Source organism: Triticum urartu, chromosome 3A, assembly GCF_056163025.1.
Source record: "Triticum urartu cultivar PI428250 chromosome 3A, HENAU_Tu73, whole genome shotgun sequence".
Classification (NCBI taxonomy): Eukaryota; Viridiplantae; Streptophyta; class Magnoliopsida; order Poales; family Poaceae; genus Triticum; species Triticum urartu.
The window spans coordinates 624,532,173-624,553,612 of NC_141875.1; the positions used below are offsets into that span (position 1 = coordinate 624,532,173).

The 21,440-nt window shown below is 46.1% G+C and overlaps 1 pseudogene; it reads right to left on the minus strand.

Moving 5' to 3' along the window:
* The window catches only part of LOC147980863 (uncharacterized), a 63,192-nt pseudogene extending 52,221 nt beyond the window's left edge, over positions 1 to 10,971 (minus strand).
* Positions 10,972 to 21,440: the final 10,469 nt, after the last annotated feature.

The window sequence follows — 21,440 nt, forward strand, 5'->3', positions numbered from 1 at the left end:
GGGGCAGTTCCGCTTCCAGTGACCACTTCCCTTGCAGTAAAAACACTCAGTCTCGGGCTTGGGTCCATTCTTTGGCTTCTTCCCGGCAGCTTGCTTACCGGGCGCGGCAACTCCCTTGCCGTCCTTCTTGAAGTTCTTCTTACCCTTGCCTTTCTTGAACTTAGTGGTTTTATTCACCATCAACACTTGATGTTCCTTTTTGACTTCTACCTCTGCTGATTTCAACATTGAATATACCTCAGGAATGGTCTTTTCCATCCCCTGCATATTGAAGTTCATCACAAAGCTCTTGTAGCTCGGTGGAAGCGACTGAAGGATTCTGTCAATGACCGCGTCATCCGGGAGATTAACTCCCAGCTGAGTCAAGCGGTTATGCAACCCAGACATTTTGAGTATGTGCTCACTGACAGAACTATTTTCCTCCATCTTACAGCTGAAGAACTTGTTGGAGACTTCATATCTCTCGACCCGGGCATGAGCTTGAAAAACCATTTTTCAGCTCTTCGAACATCTCATATGCTCTGTGTCTCTCAAAACGCTTTTGGAGCCCCGGTTCTAAGCTGTAAAGCATGCCGCACTGAACGAGGGAGTAATCATCAGCACGTGACTGCCAAGCGTTCATAACGTCTTGGTTCTGTGGGATGGGTGTGTCACCTAGCGGTGCTTCTAGGACATAATCTTTCTTGGCAGCTATGAGGATGATCCTCAGGTTCCGGACCCAGTCCGTATAGTTGCTGCCATCGTCTTTCAGCTTGATTTTCTCTAGGAACGCGTTGAAGTTGAGGACAACGTGGGCCATTTGATCTACAAGACATATTGTAAAGATTTTAGACTAAGTTCATGATAATTAAGTTCATCTAATCAAATTATTCAATGAACTCCCACTCAGATAGACATCCCTCCAGTCATCTAAGTATAACATGATCCGAGTTAACTAGGCCGTGTCCGATCATCACGTGAGATGGACTAGTCAACATCGGTGATCATCTTCATGTTGATCGTATCTTCTATACGACTCATGCTCGACCTTTCGGTCTTCTGTGTTCCGAGGCCATGTCTGTACATGCTAGGCTCGTCAAGTCAACCTAAGTGTATTGCGTGTGTAAATCTGGCTTACACCCGTTGTATTCGAACGTTAGAATCTATCATACCCGATCATCACGTGGTGCTTCGAAACAACGAACCTTCGCAACGGTGCACAGTTAGGGGGAACACTTTCTTGAAATTATTTTGAGGGATCATCTTATTTAAGCTACCGTCGTTCTAAGCAAATAAGATGTAAAACATGATAAACATCACATGCAATCAAATAGTGACATGATATGGCCATTATCATTTGCTCCTTTTGATCTCCATCTTCGGGGCTCCATGATCATCGTTGTCACCGGCATGACACCATGATCTCCATCATCGTGTCTTCTTGAAGTTGTCTCGTCATCTATTACTTCTACTACTATGGCTAACGCTTTAGCAATAAAGTAAAGTAATTACATGACGTTTATGTTGACACGCAGGTCATAAATAAATAAAGACAACTCCTATGGCTCCTGCCGGTTGTCATACTCATCGACATGCAAGTCGTGATTCCTATTACAAGAACATGATCATCTCATACATCACATATATCATTCATCACATCCTTTGGCCATATCACATCACAAAACACTTGCTGCAAAAACAAGTTAGACGTTCTCTAATTGTTGTTGCAAGTTTTTACGTGGCTGCTATAGGTTTCTAGCAAGAACGTTTCTTACCTACGCCAAAACCACAACGTGAATTGCCAATTTCTATTTACCCTTCATAAGGACCCTGTTCATCGAATCCAATCCGACTAAAGTGGGAGAGACAGACACCCGCCAGCCACCTTATGAAACTAGTGCATGTCAGTCGGTGGAACCGGTCTCACGTAAGCGTACGTGTAAGGTTGGTCCGGGCCGCTTCATCCCACGATGCCGCCGAATCAAGATAAGACTAGTAACGGCAAGATAATTGACAATATCGACGCCCACAACTGCTTTGTGTTCTACTCATGCATAGTAACTACGCATAGACCTAGCTCATGATGCCATTGTTGGAGAACGTAGCAAAATTTTAAAATTTTCTACGCATCACCAAGATCAATCTATGGAGTCATCTAGCAACGAGGGAGAGAGGAGTGCATCTACATACCCTTGTAGATCACGAGCGGAAGAGTTCAAGAGAACGGGGTTGCTGGAGTCGTACTCGTCATGATCCAAATCACCGAAGATCCTAGCGCCAAACGGACGGCACCTCCGCGTTCAACACACGTACGGAGCGAGCACGTCTCCCGCGCCTTGATCCAGCAAGGAGGAGGGAGAGGTTGAGGAAGAGGGCTCCAACAGCAGCACGACGGCGTGGTGGTGGTGAAGCTGCAGTACTCCGGCAGGGCTTCGCCAAGCTCTTATGGAGGAGGAGAGGTGTTGGGGAGGGGAGGGGCTGCGCCTTGGATGTTATCTGCAGCCCTCCCCTTGCCCCTCTATTTATAGGGGAAGGAGGAAGGGGGCCGGCCCCCTCTAGATGAGATCTAGAGGGGTGCGGCGGCCAAGGGGAGGGGGCTTGCCCCCCAAGCAAGGGGGGCGCCCCCTTTAGGGTTTCCCCCCCAACCCTAGGCGCATGGGCCCAAGGGGGGGATGCGGCCAGCCCATGTAGGGCTGGTACCCCTTTCCTCTACAGCCCATTAGGCCCTCCGAGAGAGGTGGCCCCTCCTGGTGGACCCCCCGAACCCCTCCGGTGGCCCCGGTACAATACCGATATGCCCCCGAACCTTTCCGGTGACCGTATGACAACTTCCTACATATAAATCTTCACCTCCGGACCGTTCCGAAACTCCTCGTGACGTCCGGGATCTCATCCGGGACTCCGAACAACATTCGGTAATCACATACAAGTCTTTCTAACAACCCTAGCGTCACCGAACCTTAAGTGTGTAGACCCTACGGGTTCGGGAGACATGCAGACATGACCGAGATGACTCTTCGGTCAATAACCAACAGCGGGATCTGGATACCCATGTTGGCTCCCACATGCTCCATGATGATCTCATCGGATGAACCATGATGTCGAGGATTCAATCAATCCGTATACAATTCCCTTTGTCAATCGGTACGTTACTTGCCCGAGACTCGATCGTCGGTATCCCAATACCTTGTTCAGTCTCGTTACCGGCAAGTCACTTTACTCGTACCGTAATGCATGATCCCGTGATCAACCACTTGATCACATTGAGCTCATTATGATGATGCATTACTGAGTGGGCCCAGAGATACCTCTCCGTCATACGAGGTGACAAATCCCAGTCTCGATTCGTGCCAACCCAACAGACACTTTCGGAGATACTTGTAATGTACCTTTATAGTCACCCAGTTACGTTGTGATGTTTGGCACACCCAAGGCACTCCTACGGTATCCGGGAGTTGCACAATCTCATGGTCTAAGGAAATGATACTTGACACTCAGAAAAGCTATAGCAAACAAACTACACCATCTTTGAGCTATGCTTAGGATTGGGTCTTGTCCATCACATCATTCTCCTAATGATGTGATCCCGTTATCAATGACATCCAATGTCCATAGTCAGGAAACCATGACTATCTTTTGATCAACGAGCTAGTCAACTAGAGGCTCACTAGGGACGTGTTGTGGTCTATGTATTCACACATGTATTACAATTTCCGGATAACACAATTATAGCATGAACAATAGACAATTATCATGAAAAAAGAAATATACTAATAACCATTTTATTATTGCCTCTAGGGCATATTTCCAACAGTTTGTATAGATATAGTGAAAGTGGTGATCCCATCTTGTGCTTTTTGTATTCAAATGCAAATTCTCCATATTGCACGATGCTTGGGGGAGCTATCCTACTTTTCTTAGAACACTCACCTTGTGATCCTTTTCAAGTGTGTGTTGGTGGAATGCAAATCATTTCTTTTGGTACTTGTGCCATCATGAAACTTTGTAGAGCACTTGGTTTGTTTGGAACCATTCTCTCTTTTGGGAGTTTGACATCTTTCTTTTTGTGTATCAATTGATATCTCATTCCTTGATGTATCGTTTAATGATATCCTCCAAGTGATGATTTATTCATTTGGTATCCTTTCTTCACTTGGTATTTCTTTTTCTTTTGGTATCGGTTCTTGAAAGTATTGAGCATGCATATTAACTTCGTGTAGTATATTTGGCATGCTTCCTTTCTTTGACCAAATATATAGGGGAAGCTCCACCAAGTCTCAAATTGGATGAGATGTGCATGAAATTTATTTTCGTATCTATATGCACATTTTTATGTGGAGTTTGTCCTATGTATTGTCGGTTCTCTAACTCTTTGGTCCCAATGAGTTTGGGTATCATTTTGTTTGTGTTGTTGTTCTAGGAACAATTGGAGATACATTGGAAGCTCGGCTCACTCACAAGGAAGGTGTTGTCATCATGTGCTTATTGGAGTCGAGCTAGGATGATCAATGAACTACTATCTACCTTCAATTGGTATCTACTACATCCTTCCAATGTTAACTCGGTAACAAGTATCTTCATATTCTCCATGCACACATTTCTTGTATCAACCTTGTGTAGGTTGTATCATGGCATGTTATTCATTCATTCTTGTGATACTTGTTTTCTTTCTCAAAGCATCCCAACAATGATCTCTTGTTGCTAGTTGTGATGTCTTTGTTGTTCGTGTGTGGACTTCATTTATATACAATAAGACCATATCTAGCCATGAGCTATGCTTCCGAGCAAATATCTTATTGGTATATGTATGACCTCCCTTTGGATATCTTGTTCCTCGTGTTGTAACTATTTCGGGTGTACATCCTTCTTTGTAGATATATATCATCATGATTTCGTCTACCTAGAATCTAATACACTTGAGAGAAGTTGCATATCTAGTTGATATCCTTTCTTTCACGGCCACCTTGTCTTTCTTATGTTATTTCTTTGGTGGCTCCGTGAAAGCTTTTGCCTTGAGTGCGTGTCTTCTATCGTTGCATCTTGATGCACTCTTGTGTGTGGTGAAGATTATTTTCCTCATGCTTATCTTTACGAGGCTTTTGCCATCTTAATTGGTATCCCTCGTCTTGATGAGGCTTTCATCTTCTATCTTCACCACGGGTTGTCACAAGCATAGGTTCTTAATATGCTTATTAGTAAGCTTGTGAACCCATTTGCTAATTGTGTGTGGGAATGATAGGCCTTGCACCGTGTGCCTCATTCTTTCAAGACTTTATTGATGCCTAATGCTCATCCGTACATTAGTCTTCTCAAGTGCATTGCCTTGACTCACACACATCATTTTGGTTGATCCCATTCTTAAGTTGCCTCTTTCATTACTTGTTGCTCAACCATGTGTGTGTTGCAAGTACTAGGCTTTGTTTCCTATATGCTCACTTGCACTTGTTGTAAGTTTCTATCGATTTTGGGGGAGCTATGATCCTATTTTGTGCACTTCGTATCCAAATACAAATATTCTTATGTGTGCACAAATCATGGGGAGCTTCTCTAGTTTCTTTAGAACACTCCTTTGCTCATATCATAATATCCTTTATTCATGTGGCTCGTGGGATCTTTGGTCTAGTTGGTTCAATTGATATCCGTTGATTGCTTGCTTCAATTGGTACCTTTTGATTTCTTGATTTCTTGTGTCTCTCTTTGTTATGTCCTTGTGGCATATCATTCCTTTAGCAATCTTGGTGCCTCAATATAGTTGGTCTTCCTCCAAGTATTACCGTTGGATATGTGTATTGCATTCCACTCTCTTGTTGAGAAATACACAACTTATGGAGGAACACAATTTATATTGGCCTTCTAAGCTTTTCGCCCATTTTGGCAATCGATGCCAATGGGGGAGAAGTTTCAGATAGTTTTGTGGTTAAGTTTAGAGAGTTTTTTCTTCTTGCTTTGGTTTCGTACCTAAGCATTTGCATCTCATACACATGCATTATTGGTTGTTGCATTGCATGGTGATAAATAATTCCTTATATAAACTCTCTTGAAAATGATTGTCATCAATTACCAAAATGGGGGAGATTGAAAGGACATGCGGTGCCCCCATGTGTGGTTTTGGTAATTGATGACAATCTCTATGGACTAACGGTTGCCTTGAGTTATATTTGAAGGATTTGTCCATAGGATTGTCTTGAAGTCCATGTGTTGGTTTCAAGGAGTTTATGAGATGGCCAAAGTGTTTTTCAAGGAATTATCCAAAGATTGGCCATGTGTGAGTTGAGATGGCCAAAGTGCTTTTCAAGGAATTATCCAAAGATTGGTCATGTGTGAGTTGAGCTTATTGCAAGCATGTCTTGAAGAAGAAGATTGTGTGATCATTCATGGTTACCTTCAAGACATCATCCAAATGAGAGTTGGAAAGATTCAATGTTGATCAAGACTAAGTCAAGAGTGAATCAAGTTGATCAACTCACAAAGCGTAGAAGAAGTACTGAGAGGGATCAAGTGATCCCATGGTATGGTAAGCATTGTCCATTACGCTTTGTGTACTAACCCATGGTCTACGTGAGAGTTCTTTGTGGGGTTAGGTATGTTTCCATGGTCTTACGTCAAGAGGAAGATCTCATACAACCCATGGAGGATGACATCAAGTGGTGATCGTCATCAAGTTTGCAGTGTGCAAGTTCAAGTGGAGCAACTCGAAGAGTGGCTCACCCATAATGGAGTATGGGGGGCAATCAAGCTTGAAGCTTGCTGTCCATTGTGGTGTCAATGTAATTGTGAAGATGTGCCAAAGAGTGGCTCACCCATAGTGGAGTATGGGGGAGCAATCAACTAGTCTTCATCGAGCCAACACAATCAAGAAAGGTGGTCCAACTTGAGAAAGTCAAGATCGTCATCATCTAGCTCAAGTGGACTATGTGCAAGGCAAAGGTTTGCCCTTGATAGGTTTTCTATTTTACTGGTCTCATAGTGGTAGTTGGGAGACCGGGTTGTAGGATCGATTGCCGTACTATCAAGGGGGGCTCTCTAGGGAGTAGCTTGATCGTATCATTAGTCGAGAGCTCAAACCATTGCATCCTTGCATCATCTTTCTTGGTTCTTGTTTGGTTCCATTTGTGAGTCTTAGAGCTTATGGTCATCTTTATGACAAGCTTGAGTTCATCGAAAATGGAGTTCGCATGCATCTTCTATGATGTTTTCGGTGTTGGAGGTTTTACCGGTCTTATCCGAGGAAGGGTTCTCACCATTTTGTTATGGTACTTTTATCATTTGCTTCTTATTGATATTTTCTCAAGATTGTGTTAGCCCTTGTCGTTAGCTTTCCAACAAACTTGGTTTCGTTGAATTCGGAGCTCGTATGCGAAAGTTGTGGCTGTTTTGATATTGCCTGTTTTACACAGAGAGGTTGTACCGCCCCGTGGAGAGGTTGTACCGCCCCGTGGAGAGGTTGTACCCTCCAGAATTGGTCCAGAGGTTGTACCGGTCATGTACCGCTCTACCACCGGACTGGTCTCTGTTGTGGTGCGGTTGTTGGGCGGTTGTGGGCCGGTTGTACCGCTTATTGCCTGTTACCGGTTGTACTGGTGCTCATAGAGGTTGTACCGCTCCTATGTTATTCTGTACATAACGGGCAGATTCGTGGGGACCTATTTAAGGGGGTCTTCTTCCCCAATGGTTCCCTATCTCTTGAGCTCGTTTTTGCCCCCATTGTTGACCTTCTTTGAGCTTGCTAACTCTCAATCCCTCCATGGATTCTTGCTAGTTTTTGAGGGAAAAGAGAGAGGAGATCTAGATCCACATTTCCACCAATCACTTTCTCCTCTATGTGAGGGGAACCCCTTGGATCTAGATCTTGGAGTTCTTGGTGTTCTCCTTCTTGTTCTTCCTCTCATTTTCCTCCCTAGCATTAGTTGCTATGGTGGGATTTGAGAGAGAAGGACTTGGGCACTCCGTGTGCCCTTGCCATTGCATTTGGTGCATCGGTTTGAGTTCTCCACGGTGATACGTGGAAGTGAAGTTTGAGAAGCTTATTACTCTTGGGTGTTTGGGCACCCTAGAGCTTGTTCCTCTTGGGTGCCTTGGCGCCCTAGACGGTTGGTGTTGTTCGGAGCTCAATCATTGTGGTGTAAAGCTCCGGGCAAGCGTCGGGTCTCCAATTAGGTTGTGGAGATCGCCCCGAGCAATTTGACGGGTACCGATGACCGCCCCCAAGGGTTGCCAAAGTGTACGGGTTCGGTGACCGCCCCCAAGGGTTGCCATTTGTACGGGTTCGATGACCGCCCTCAAGGGTCCCTTAGTGGAATCACGGCATCTTGCATTGTACGAGGGCGTGAGGAGAGTACGGTGGCCCTGGTGGCTTCTTGGGGAGCATTGTGCCTCCACACCGCTCCAAATGGAGATTAGCATCCGCAAGGGTGTGAACTTCGGAATACATCGTCGTCTCCGCATGCCTCGGTTATCTCTTACCCGAACTCTTTACTTATGCACTTTACTTGGTGATAGCCATATTGTTTCTTGTCATATATCTTGCTATCACATAGTTGCTTATCTTACTTAGCATAAGTTGTTGGTGCACATAGGTGAGCCTAGTTGTTTTAGGTTTTGTGCTTGACAAATTAACCGCTAGGTTTATTCCGCATTTGTTCTAGCCTAAATTGTAATTATTTTAAAACGCCTACCCCCCCCCCTCTAGGCGACATCCACGATCTTTCAATAGCTGATACTACAAGTTAATGTGTGACTGCTTACTCTATTTAGCCCTGTGAGTGAATAAAAAAAGATTGAAAATCGTAACGCATTTTTTATATGCAGCCCAATGAAGTGTATCGCCTTGAGCTCCATTATTTAGGCCAGATCTCATGAGAGGTGTTGTGTCAATTGCATTGGCATACAATAAGGTAAATAATTGCATTGGCATAGAAAATCTCTTGATCAAATGTGATTCGGGGATGCTATGAGTGATAAAATTAACATAATAGCATACCAAATGTGCCCTGTTAAGCATAAATGCTCTGAGTTATAGTAGGAGGCGTACCCATCCGTCTGAAGACTTCTCTTAATATATTCTTCTCTTTTCCATGTTGTAACATCTAGATTAGTCTACTTATCGGATTTTAATTCCATGTGCTTGGATGCGTATTTGAATAAATCCTCTAGTCCTTCTAGCTGTTGTATCAACAAATGAAAAAAGTATAAGCATCACAAGTGAGAAATAAGAAAAAAAAAGGTTCTTAGAAAAGATGGGGGAGTAGGACTAAGTACAAACCGTATCAGTGAGGTCCTTGCGGCTCATGTATGGGCCTAGCGAGTCGAGCACTTGAACACATTTTTTTCTGGCATTTATAACACATAGGTACCAGTGAATGTCGTCGTTATTTATTGGATGTATATCTGAAGAAAATGATTATTTTAATTGTACTCGTATGTGGACGAATCAGTCGTTCTTGCTGTAATTCATAGAAATATGTAGAAAAGTAAAACTAACCATATCGTTTTCCAAATATTATTTGGCTCTGTTTAATACCCATGCTGGTGTAGCATCCATGTCATCTGAGGGCAGATAGCTACCGATCTTCATCATCTTAGAGATGCATGCATTGTCTAAGAACACACTTCCACCTGACCTTACTTGTAGATGCTCCGTAAAAATCATGCAATTTATGTACGTATTTATGACCTACAATTAAAAGTATACATAGTATATTAGATGACACATACTTCTAATCAAATAGCATCTTCATGTCCTAATATACTTACTTCGTCGCCAACCCATTCTTTGGGAGATAGAAGAGATAGTACCTTGGTGGGCGAACATCCTAGCTTCTTCGTCAGGCTCAACGTATTCAGTTTCAATAAGGTTTTCACCTCCCAAGCAGTCTATAGTAGACAAATATTAGTTTGTAATAATTATAAGATCTCCTAAACTAAACATAGAACCGTAGATGCATTAATGTGTACCATACATATTTTTGTGTTGTCATCGGGCTCCAGTATTCCATATGCATCATCGTCATGGTCGTTGCCTGACAGCATATGTTGCAAAATGGGCAAGTATCAGCGATGAATGAAAGGTATGAACCAATATGTAGTCAATTAAAGCACCATTATAATTGTCGACGGGATAGTGTCCACGTGACGATGCAGTGAGTATGTTGTCTCACCTCATCCTCCTTCCAATGTTTTGTATCAGGTATGTATCATTTGTGTGTAGCCAATCACAATCTTCATCAGCTACAGAAACATTGAGTGAATCTCAGTTAGGAAATCAAAGATAAGATATACAGTGTTTCATGTAGCTGGCATCACCTGTATCAGATTGGTTTTGTTCTCCAGTTGTAAGCACTACTATAGATTTGGCAGCACGACGTTTGTCACGTAGGCTTTGCAATATCTCTTCTTTATGTTGCTCATACCGGGCATTTTCCCTCTGCCTCTCCAGTGCTTGTTTTGCTTCTGTATAGTAAGTGTGAATTAGGTTCAAAACAATGTGAGCAACACACGTTTATGGTCCATGTACTATGTATGTGTGAATTATGTATGATAGTTAATATGAGCCAGAAATGATTACCATATGAACTGTTGCATCTGTAGGCTTGAAGTGGCGGTCGTAACACAGTCAGTTGGGAGGACTCAATGGCAGAGTTGATATTATTAACATTTTCATTGTTAGAGACGACAGTATCTGGTGTTGTTAGTGAACATGGACCATGAAGTGGAGTCTGATCACTCATTACCACATCAACAGGTATGCCTGCATCCAAATTGTATTACCAAAGTCAGTTGCTGACACACAAAAGCCACTAGTATGTTTGGATGTAGGAGAACACATGACCTTCCACAACTGGTGTGTGTCGTTGCTGGGTGATAGCAGACTGCGCACTGGGCATCTCCACGGTGTCAAAACCTGTCCAAAGGGAAAATTAATTAACATGAATTTAGCTGTGATTAGTGAAATGTATGATAAAGAACAGAGAAAATTGAGTAACCAGGCGACATGGCCACGGGTGGCTTAGATGGAGTGTTGGTTCCATTTAAAATAGCGGACATAGCTTTCTTACAATCCCTTGCCTCCTTTTTTTTTCAATATTGCATCCCTGTTTAGTGCATACCTCTCCCTTTCCCTCTGTCTCTTTAGTTCTTTTGGATCTGTTTTTTGACCTGCAAGGCAATGACATAGTCGATACTTACATGATCTTAGTAGCTAAGAGTAGGTTATATTTGTATTTACCTGAATTGTCGTTGTTCGTCAGGTCCTAAAAGGGAGTACGTACCCCACTACGCTGAGATCCAGACATATTGTCTTCTCAATGGCTCCCGTTGTGAAACACTTACTGAACCGTGCCTCAACTCAGTTTGCTATGCAAATCATGATGTACTGTAAATATCAAATTTCCGGTTGTCAGATTAAAAGAGCAATTCCCTTTGTCTTATGTCTGACCAAAGGACGTGCAATTTCAGTTGATCTAACCTGTGCACTGGCAGGTCCGGAAGTAGTCAGATGTCCTGGAGATGTTGCTCGCCACCGAGGTGATGACACCGGATGTAAGGCAGCGCGGCGGGTCGAGGACGTCTTAGACACCTGGGGAGAGGGCGGCGTGGCGACGACGACGTATTGAGGAGAGTTAGGGTTGCAAGGCGGGTCGAGGACGTCGCGAAGACCAGGGGCAAGGGCGGCCGGGCGGGGCGGAGCGGAGCAAGGACGGCGGGGCGGCGTGCCGACGCGAGGTTCGTGGCGTGGTGGTGGCGTTGATCGCGGAGATACTGTTTATTCGCTGGATGGAGGTGTCATCGTTGGGATGTGTAGGAGCCTCGACGTGGGAGTCTGCCGACAGAACATTTGCTTAGAACCGTCGATCTGGTTCATGTATGGTTGATGAAACATGGACAGTTGGATGGTAGTAAGTGGGTCTGATCGGACGTCTGGGGTTATCCTGTGTGCACTTCCTCGTGTGGATGTAGGGGAAGTCATGTTTGGTTTTTTAATAATAGTATAGATATAGATATAGATATAGATATAGATATAGATATAAATATAGATATAGAAAAAGGATGCAGGTTTACAAAAAAAAATACCAACATGCCCGACATAATTTGTATCCCCGTGTGCCTCTTAATAGGCCAGCCCAACTCGGATGCTCAACGGGCGATCAGACGGATATGTATTGCTATACATTAATACATATCATTTGCGTTGATGGGAACGGTGCGGCGGTGCCGAACCCGTCATTGTTTTCTTCTAGTGATTCATTCTGTAATTCTTGATATCCACACTTATTCATAACCAAAAAATATGCTCCAAAGCACGGCGATTTGTCACATCTGAAAAAAGATCATACCTTATTCTTGATGAGACGCATGGATTTCGTTGTTGTGTGCATGACTCTTAACAAAACGAAGACCCTATTGGTTTCTCATCGTGAAGTATGCCCCACGATAGCCGCCTGGGGCCTCCTCAACTGCCTCCTTAATAGTAGCCTGAATTCTCCCATTGACCATTGCCCTCTCTAGCACCTCCTAAATTTCTCTGGCCCGCATCCATTCCACCTCTTCATAACATGTTTCGAAAACCATCTTTGGTCCCGTGGACCCCTTCTAGGTGCAGCTAGGGTCTTGCCGAGCTTGCGAGGGAAGAGGCGACTGCACCGATGCTATCTTCCGGGCATCGTGGCTCGCGATGCTGTCGTCGTGGTGGAAGCATGGTCGCCCTGGATCATGGTTGTCGAGGCGGTTTTTGCCGGCATCAAGGCCCACATTCCCGCTTGGCCCCGCCCTCGTCCATGTGGTCTTGGCCGGGTTGGTGATCGCCATGGAGGTGGTGGCCCTGGTGGTCATGGCCATGGTCAGGACTAGGCCCCAGCAGCGAATCAATTTGATGGTGCCGCATATTAGCTAATTAATTAGCCTAATAGTTTAACTATGTTCCATTAATGTAAGTCACAATGCAAATAATTTTTTGCTCGATTAGAGATCAAGTCAAATTGAACATGTGTTGCGAATTTCAGATTATTTGGAAAGAACCTTGTAGCCAATGACAATTGAGCCCTGCATGTAAGAAAAATATATGAAGCTGTCTCTTGGCGTGGCAACCTCCATATCCATATGGAGTGCTTCATGGAGTGTGCCAATGTGGGAACTCTGCTAGAGGTGCTCTAACATTTCTCTTGTGGTTATGTATCACATGGATGTAACTAACTAACTAACTCACTAGTTGGTCCAAGTGGAGGATTATTTCTTCTTCTTCTTTGCGGGAAACCCGGGGGATTATTTCATTATTGCCGCCACTATAATTGTCCTACCATGAAAATTTAGACGACAATAACTCCCACTAACACGAATACCAAGGGACATGAAGTTTCTGCACCAGATTCATATGCACCCACATGAACAGTAAAATAAAAAAAGAGTAAAAAATGAAAATTTTAGAAAACAAACATTGATGAATTCTAAACATGCGTGCAAAATTTCATGAAGAAACTACATTCAAAAAATGCTTCCATGAAAAAAATGATGCTCTGAGAAATAGACTTTTTGGAGTGTCAATATTGTTTTTTTACATATTTTTGGAATGTTATTTCTTCATGAAATTTTGCACGCGTGTTCAGAATTTGTCAATGTTTGTTTGCAAGAAAACTCAGTTTTTATTTATTTATTTTTACTTCTTTTTTATTTTACTATTCACGAGGGTGCATATGAGCTCGGGTACAGAAGGGTACTTTCGCTTTGGAGACATTTCTTGTAAAAAAAAGGCATAAAGGGTTTGGTAAGTGGTAACTAGATCCCATAGCCAAACTTTGAGAGAAGGTAGGCATTGTATTTTCCTCAAACTTTAGTTATCCATACTCAGTTGTCCCTACTCTCCTATATTATTTGTTATTTCACAAAAATGAATTTTTATCATAGATTTTTTTGAGTAACAATTTTTTTCATCATAGATGGATATTGGCAGCCCTTACCAAGCCCAGGCCCGTCTCACTGACAGCTGAGCCCCACCTCTAGTACTACATCGCAATTTGCAAACCCAAGTACCCCAATCCCTCGCGCGGTCATTTGGATTTCTGAGTTGAATCCGCTCGCGCGTCTTCTTTGCCGCCCCCCGCGACTCTTCTCCCCTCTTTCCCCGCCCGCGCTTCCCTCTTCCTGCTCCCGATCGGTTTCGGTGATCTCGTCTCGCGCGTCCCGATCTGCTCCGGCCATGGGCGCCACCGTCTTCCCCCACTCCCTGGCCTCGCGCGGACCCGCTGCAGCCCTCCCCCGAGCCTGCGCGTCCTCCACCATCCGCATTAACCCCGCCTGCGTTGCCAACCCCACCGCCACCGCCGCCAAGAAACCGAAGCGGCCAGGGTCGTTCGACTGCGGGGATCCGCCGGCGAAGCGCGTGCCCGGTGTTTCCGGCAAGGTCGAGCCCGATGCCAGGACCAAGAAGAGCCCGCGTCCCTGCCCCGTCAGCGACGAGGATCCGCGGAGCTCGCTGCCCCGCGGCGTCCAGGCCTCCCGCGTGGCCAAGAACCAGAGCAGCGCCTCGCCGACTCGTCCTCCCGAGCTCACGGCGCCACCCAAGCCTCCAGCCTGCAGCATGCGCGAGCTCCTCCAGAAGGCCCGGCTTGCCAAGAACCCCGGCAGCGCCTCTCCGCCGAAGCCGGTTGCCTGCGGCGTGGGCGAGCTCCTCGAGAAGACCCGTCCCGCCAAGGTTAGTCCTGCTGCTGCCGATGCTGATGCTCAGCCTGAGGCCATCCACCGGCGCGAGATCGAGCGGCGGAGGGCCGAGACCCGCCGTGAGCTGGGGCAGATGGTTCGGACGGTGGAGTTCAACGACGCATTCATCGATCCCCAGGACGTGCTCAGGTGAAGCCAGGGATCCATCCATCTCGGAGCAGAGCGATGAACAGAGCAGGATCGATACGTCCAACAAGTGGAGAATTCAGGCTTGATTATTTAGCCTAAGCATACAAGTGCCATATGTATGTGTAGTGTAGGTGTATGCAGGTTCAGTTAGTCTGGCAGTTTCATTGTTAGTGCGAGTGTGATTCCCCCTTGTAACTAAGTAAATTGGGAAGTACTGTAATACATTAGTTGATCACTTGATTAATTCAGAGACAAAGTTTGATGATGTTGTTCAAATTATTATTTCGTTTGTCTTCAGTCCATGCTACTGACACTAAAGCAGTCAGCACTAAAAGTTTGAGTGTTTTACTGAAAAAGAAATCTAACACTTGTGAAGAACGGGTACATCAGTGAGCAATTCCTTAACTGCACTCAATAGCAGAGTGACAGTGCAGCTGTGTTTGTGGCTTTTCTCCTCTCTCTTTTTTCTGCTTTGGACTGGTGATTAAGTGGCAACTGATCTTGTGTGGCAACAGCATCTCCAAGGACAACTGTCTAATTTGAGCCCCCATATGTCTATGGACATGTTCGGACATGTCCATGGACAACATGGGGTCAAGCCAGTGGCGGACCCAGAAAAAAAATGAAGGGTGTGCACACTTTAAAAAAATCTGTCTAATCTAAGTGTCATATCATATATGGCAAAAGAATAACACAAAGAGCTCAATCAATTAAAAAAAGCTCAATCAAGCTTCGCATATTATGTTTCAGAAAAATAATTTCGAATTTACGAAATTACAATACAAATAGTCGTACATGAAAGATACATAAGAATAACTTCGGTTTGCCCTTCAGCTGCAGCCTTTTCTATTTTGACCTCATGTTTTCAACAAAATGGACATAATATTACTAATCCTCTTTATCTTGAGTTCTGCAAGTACACCAAAACAAGAAGTAAGAGTCCTACAATTACAACAAAACGATGACGATTGTTTTGTTCAAAGGATAAATAGTTTTTATGTCTTTAAACGAAGAAGAATATGAGCTTAGAGCATCTACAGTCGGACGCCTCAAACCCTCCTTAAACGCCCGAGCGACCCGCCCGGTCACTGACCGGTCATGAAATTTTGACCCAGACGGTTGGCTCAAATGAGCCTCAAACGCCCGGACTAACTGGCATCCCTCATATCCAGTCCAAATATGGGCCGGATATGGAGGAGCCGGCGCGTCCGAGCACGCACGCCATGTCAGACTGACGGCAGGGTCCCACGCAGAAACGCCCGGAAATCTGGCGATCCGAAGCTCGTTTCCTCCGTCGAATCAATGTCACTGCATGGCGTCGCTCCAGCGGGCCGCGTAGTGCCTAGCCCGACTATTTAAAGTCGACCGGTGGCACCAAAACTCTACCATCCACATTTTCCTCTGCATGTCCGCCGCCGCCGCCACTTTCCATTCCCTCCGTCCCCCTAGTAGCCATGCACCCAGGCCGCCGGGTGAGGAGCCACCAATTTCTAACGCCGGAGCACCGGCTCGAGCTCATTGAGCAGATCCGGGCAAGGCGCCCTCCTACCCGACAGGAGATGGAGGCCGCGGAAGAGGTGAAGATGTTCACCTACATGGATGAGGTCGAGCAGGAGGAGGATGAGCCGGAGCCCTCCTACTCGCCCGTCCAGCCGGCGCCCGGCACCGTCGTCGTGGACATCTCTGACGCCGAAGATTATCTAGGGCAGTACGTAGAATTTCTTTTGCATGCTTTGTATGGATCTAGTGGTTAAAATATGAGAGACTCGGATGTAGAGGGGGTAATTTGAGACATGACCGGTCACTATCCACGAACGCACCCGGTCGCGTCCGTGGGCGTTTGAGGGGCCGGATTTGCAAAGCCCGGCTGTAGATGCTCTTAAATGGGCTGCAATGTTCTATTTCCATGGACCAGCGGGTGGCTGATGTGGGTGATCCATGCATCCGGATGGTCAATGGCAACCGTTTCGGGGCGAAGGCCGGTGGCGAAAAGAGTGGAAGGGACTAGGCGACAAGGCAAGCGGGCGAGGGGAGAGAAGCACGGGGAGCGGCGATGTCCGAAATTCAGACAAGCAGTCGAGGCGGGTGATTAGGTTTGGATGGCCGGTTTCCACATTCGTATCCATGGACTGGTTCTCACTTGTCAGTGAATGGATGCAGGAGAAAATTTGTGGGTCAACGTTGAAAATATGACGTGGTGGATCGAAATTGTCTCAACAAATAATGTGGTAGATCGAAGAGTTCTTTTTTTTTCTTTGCAATCTACGAGTCGCCACTAGAGTTTCCGTCGAGTTGATCGATGGAATTGGTCTAGCTAGCTTTTACCGGGCTCATGTATATACTGGAGTCTTGGCTGGACACACACGTAGTGCTGCTAGTAGAAAAATCAGTCAAGCTGTTTCTATGGTTTGCTAAGTTTGCATGCACGTGTACAGCTTTAGGTGACTGAGTTCTAGTACTGTAAAACCAACAAAATTAGGAAAAGATGACATGTAGTGAAAGAAATCTGCAAAATGTTGGGTGTGCCACGGCACACCCGGCACATCCTTTAGGTCCGCCAATGGGTCAAGCCCCATTTGGCCTCTTCTCCAACGGCCCCTCCATTTATCCCGTCCCCATATGTCAGGCCCCCTTTTTTTGCCTTTTTTTTGCAGTATTCATTTCTTTAACCGAACTTGTTGCATACTAAAGATGTAGATTGTACATAAAAAATACTTTAATTTTTAGAATATATTATTAAGCATAAATATTATTCAGGGTACATCAAACATAAAATTCAAACGACATCATAAATCTAAAAGGTTTCCATGATGTATCCGAAAGTGTTCCTGGAGATCATTGAGTTACATGCACTTCGATCTTCAAGTTGCCAATGTATCTCTAGTAAATGTGCAACATGCTCCCGGGTGACTGGGGTGCCACACAAAGCAGCCGTGCCTAACAGATTAGCACACTTCTAGATCACCTCCACGTCTAAGTCATCTCAGTTCTTGTCATCTTCGTCCTCTTTGAGATCCTCCTCACTCGTCTCGGAGTCATTTCCGTCTTCTTCAAGATCCTCGCTCACCCCGGTCGTCCTCTTTGAGATCCTCCTCACTCGTCTCGGAGTCATTTCCGTCTTCTTCAAGATCCTCGCTCACCCCGGAGTCATCTCCATCCCCTTCAAGATCCTCGCTCATCTCAGAATCATCTTCGTCTTCTTCAAGCTCCTTCTCTACACATAGAAATAATGCTCCATGATTTGGATAACAATCATTTTTGTTATGAACTTCCTTTAGCCGAATCCAATAAATTAATAAACACCAAGACATTGGATTAAAACAGCTAGAGATTAGATCTCCTACATACCCATGTCATGCAATTCGGGACACAACCTGAATCAATTGAAACAAGATCACATTCATTAGGTTCTGAAACAAGAAAGACTCTTATAATGCAACAAGTTGATGTTTCTAGAGTAAGGCAAAATGTACCGCAACAACGATGGATAACATGGGTGAAGAACAAGTTCACCTGTTCGTCTCAGCGATCATTTGATCATGGAAATCCTCCACCGAGTTGTATTGATTCATGAAATAAACCACCGTGGCATCAGACTCGTCGGTTCCTTCAAATTAAGCAAATATATAATTACTGACTGAAATTTAAAATCCCAGCAATATGATATCATTTAGGTAGGACTTTAGAGCAAAATATAGGCAATATAAATTTGGTGAGAAGTAACATTAGCTAATGAAATGTAGGTGAACTATCATATTTTCAGCATGCAAGTTGGGCACCAAAGAATCCTGTTTTTTTTCCCCAAGGACTGCATAATAACATCATCTACGAGAGCCATATCAACGTAAAAAGGCAAAGATTTAATGAAGCCGGAGAATGATCTCATAAATACACGGTGTCATATGAAGCTGGACAACAATCTCACAAATAAGAGGATGGCAGTAGATGAAGTTCCAAATTGTGTTCTAGACTGAACTTCCTTTTCCACATTGTGATGTCTGTATTGCTTCACCTTCACTCTGCATGTATTGTTTGAATAGAAAGAGAGATGCTCGTCTTGGTGTCATGAATCAGGACAAGTTTGAAGTATTTAATTAGTTTTGTGGTTGCAGGATAGAGAAGATTATCAATATTTTTTAATGGTTGAATGTGAAAAATGCATACATGTGGGATCTTGGACAGTGTGTGCAGCTGAAAAAACTTTGTTGCTTGCCAAAATGCTGGTACCAGCATGTTGCACATGTTTGCACGGAATGGAACTCTCATGAATGAAGCTATGCCTTGAAACAATTTATCATTATATGTTTACACGCAAATGTGCAAACACTTAAGACAACAGAGCGCGCACGAGATGGTACCAGGCAAGGGGCGATACTAGGCGAGCTCCGGCGGAAACTGCCAAGCATGGACCAGGCGGGAGGAGAGGTCCGGCATCCCCAAACCTTCGAACTTGTCCCACTGCACCATGCTCCCGTTCCGCAGGTCGACGGAGAAGATGTGCGCGTCCAGGAAGAAGTAGACCTCGTGCGCCTTCATCAGGTCGACGAGCGCCACCGTGGGCAGTGGGCACCACCCCGGGCCGCAGAGGAGTCTCTTTGTAGCTCTTGTGGCGCCAGATCTTCACCAAGGGCACCTCGTGCGTCGGCTCCCATTTCGCCTCCGACGGATCGTTGGAGGACAGCGTCCACATGCTGACCACCACTTCGTCGGAGCCATGGATCTGCACGTACCGCAGGCGGCCCTCGCTCACCTTCAAGCAGCGGTGTGAGTCGCCGTTGATCGTGGACGGCGCGAAGTTCAGCGGGTGAAGCACACGCGGGAACTTGATCTGGCGAAGCACCGGCTTCTCGTCGAAAGGGTCGCAGGCGAGGAGTCGAACCACCAGAGGAGCCCGCCGTGGGCGAGGACGCCGTCGCCGTTGTTTTTCTCGTCGGCTCCACGGCATGCAACAATGTGCACCCATGGTTGCAGCTCCGTGCAGATGGTCGTAGCTCCGGTGGAGATGGCCCCATGGTAGCAACTCTGGTGGCGTCATGTCACATGTGGCCGTTCGGCGCTCGTGTTGGTTCCAGCAAAAACAATTACCAGTTGTAACATTTTTTTTTGCCATGGATGCAGCTCTACTCGCACAGACGCTTGACTAGTTCCAGCAAAAAAGAATGCCGGCCATAGCAATTGGATTATTTTTTTCGAAACACGAGGCAAAAGCTTTTCCCGTTTCATTAATTAAGAATAAGGTTGCCCGGTTAATTACGGAAAACCGGACGAAAACCGATACAAACAGGGCCAAGCCCCACTCGCCACATGGCCAAGCCAACTCGAATCGCCACACCACACTTGCCAACGGTGCCACAACCATCATTGGAGCACACTAACAGCATACACACAGATGAACCCACTATTGCCGGAGAGAAGAAGCCATGACTGCTATGAGAGGAGCAGACCTGGGACGCTCCCACAAGGTGAAGGTGCCTGCAATCCACCAAACGCGACGCTTGAGACGCCGCCGACAATATTGAGAGCAACCTTGACGCCCAAGCGACACGAGGTGAACGCAATTGATGTTGTCGAATTCTCGAGGCCGCCGTCTCGACCTCCGCTGCTCTGTTGTGCCCTGCATAGTCCACCAACATACCACCTTCCGGGACCGCCGTCCCGACATACCATCGCTCGCCCTTGAGCTGCAACACCGCACGACTTAGTTACCCACAGCCCAAGCTGAACAGGGCAACCACCCGCAGACCACGACCGCTGCACCAACTCATCCGAGGCCGCTGCCCCGACGTAAAGTCAGACCACCCCCTCTAGGACGCGTCAGCCGAGCCGACAACCCCGCCACACTAGTGACACAGAATTGCCACCCAAGCCATGTTGAGATGTTACCCCTCCTCATGGAGCCGCTTCCACCCATGGTTCCCGAGGTCGCCGCCTCGACGCACAAACATCAAACATCTGGGGCCGCCGCCCCGACATCCACCAACCTCAACGACAAGAGCGGCGCAAACATCTGTAGCTGGCTCTCCAAGGCAACGCCTCCAAGGAGGATGCGACGTAGCCGCCATCATTGCCCGCTCCAAGAGATCAGAGCTACGGATTTCTCCCGGAGAGCCCATCCGCCATGGGGTGGAAAGAGGCTCCACGACCACGCCTCCAACGAGGAAAATGGCACCGAAGTGCCACCGTTACCGGCACAAACCGAGGTCGGGTAAGGCTTTTGCCTGGAGCTCATCCACAAACCCGAGAATGGCGAGGTTGCACGACCAGATCTGGGCACCGGAGCGCCAAGATGGCCGGAGCATGCAGCATGTCGCAAACGCCCTGATCAAAGCCCACCAATCTGCATCTCGTGTCACGTCCTCCGCAGCACGTCTCGCTACGTCGGCCGAAACACCACCACTTCACCATGGTTGCAGCTCCACTGTGTCGACGCTCGTCTGGTTCCAGCAAAAGTCGTTGCCGGATATAGCAATTTATATCGCTGGATGTAGCTCCGGAGGCCGGTTCCCGGCACGTGGTCTCCGCGATGTAGCATTTTTACCTCATAGTTGCAGCACGCCCCATAACCCGTTCCAGCACTACCAGTCGCCGGTTGTAGTACCGCGACATGGGTTGTAGCAGTGCAC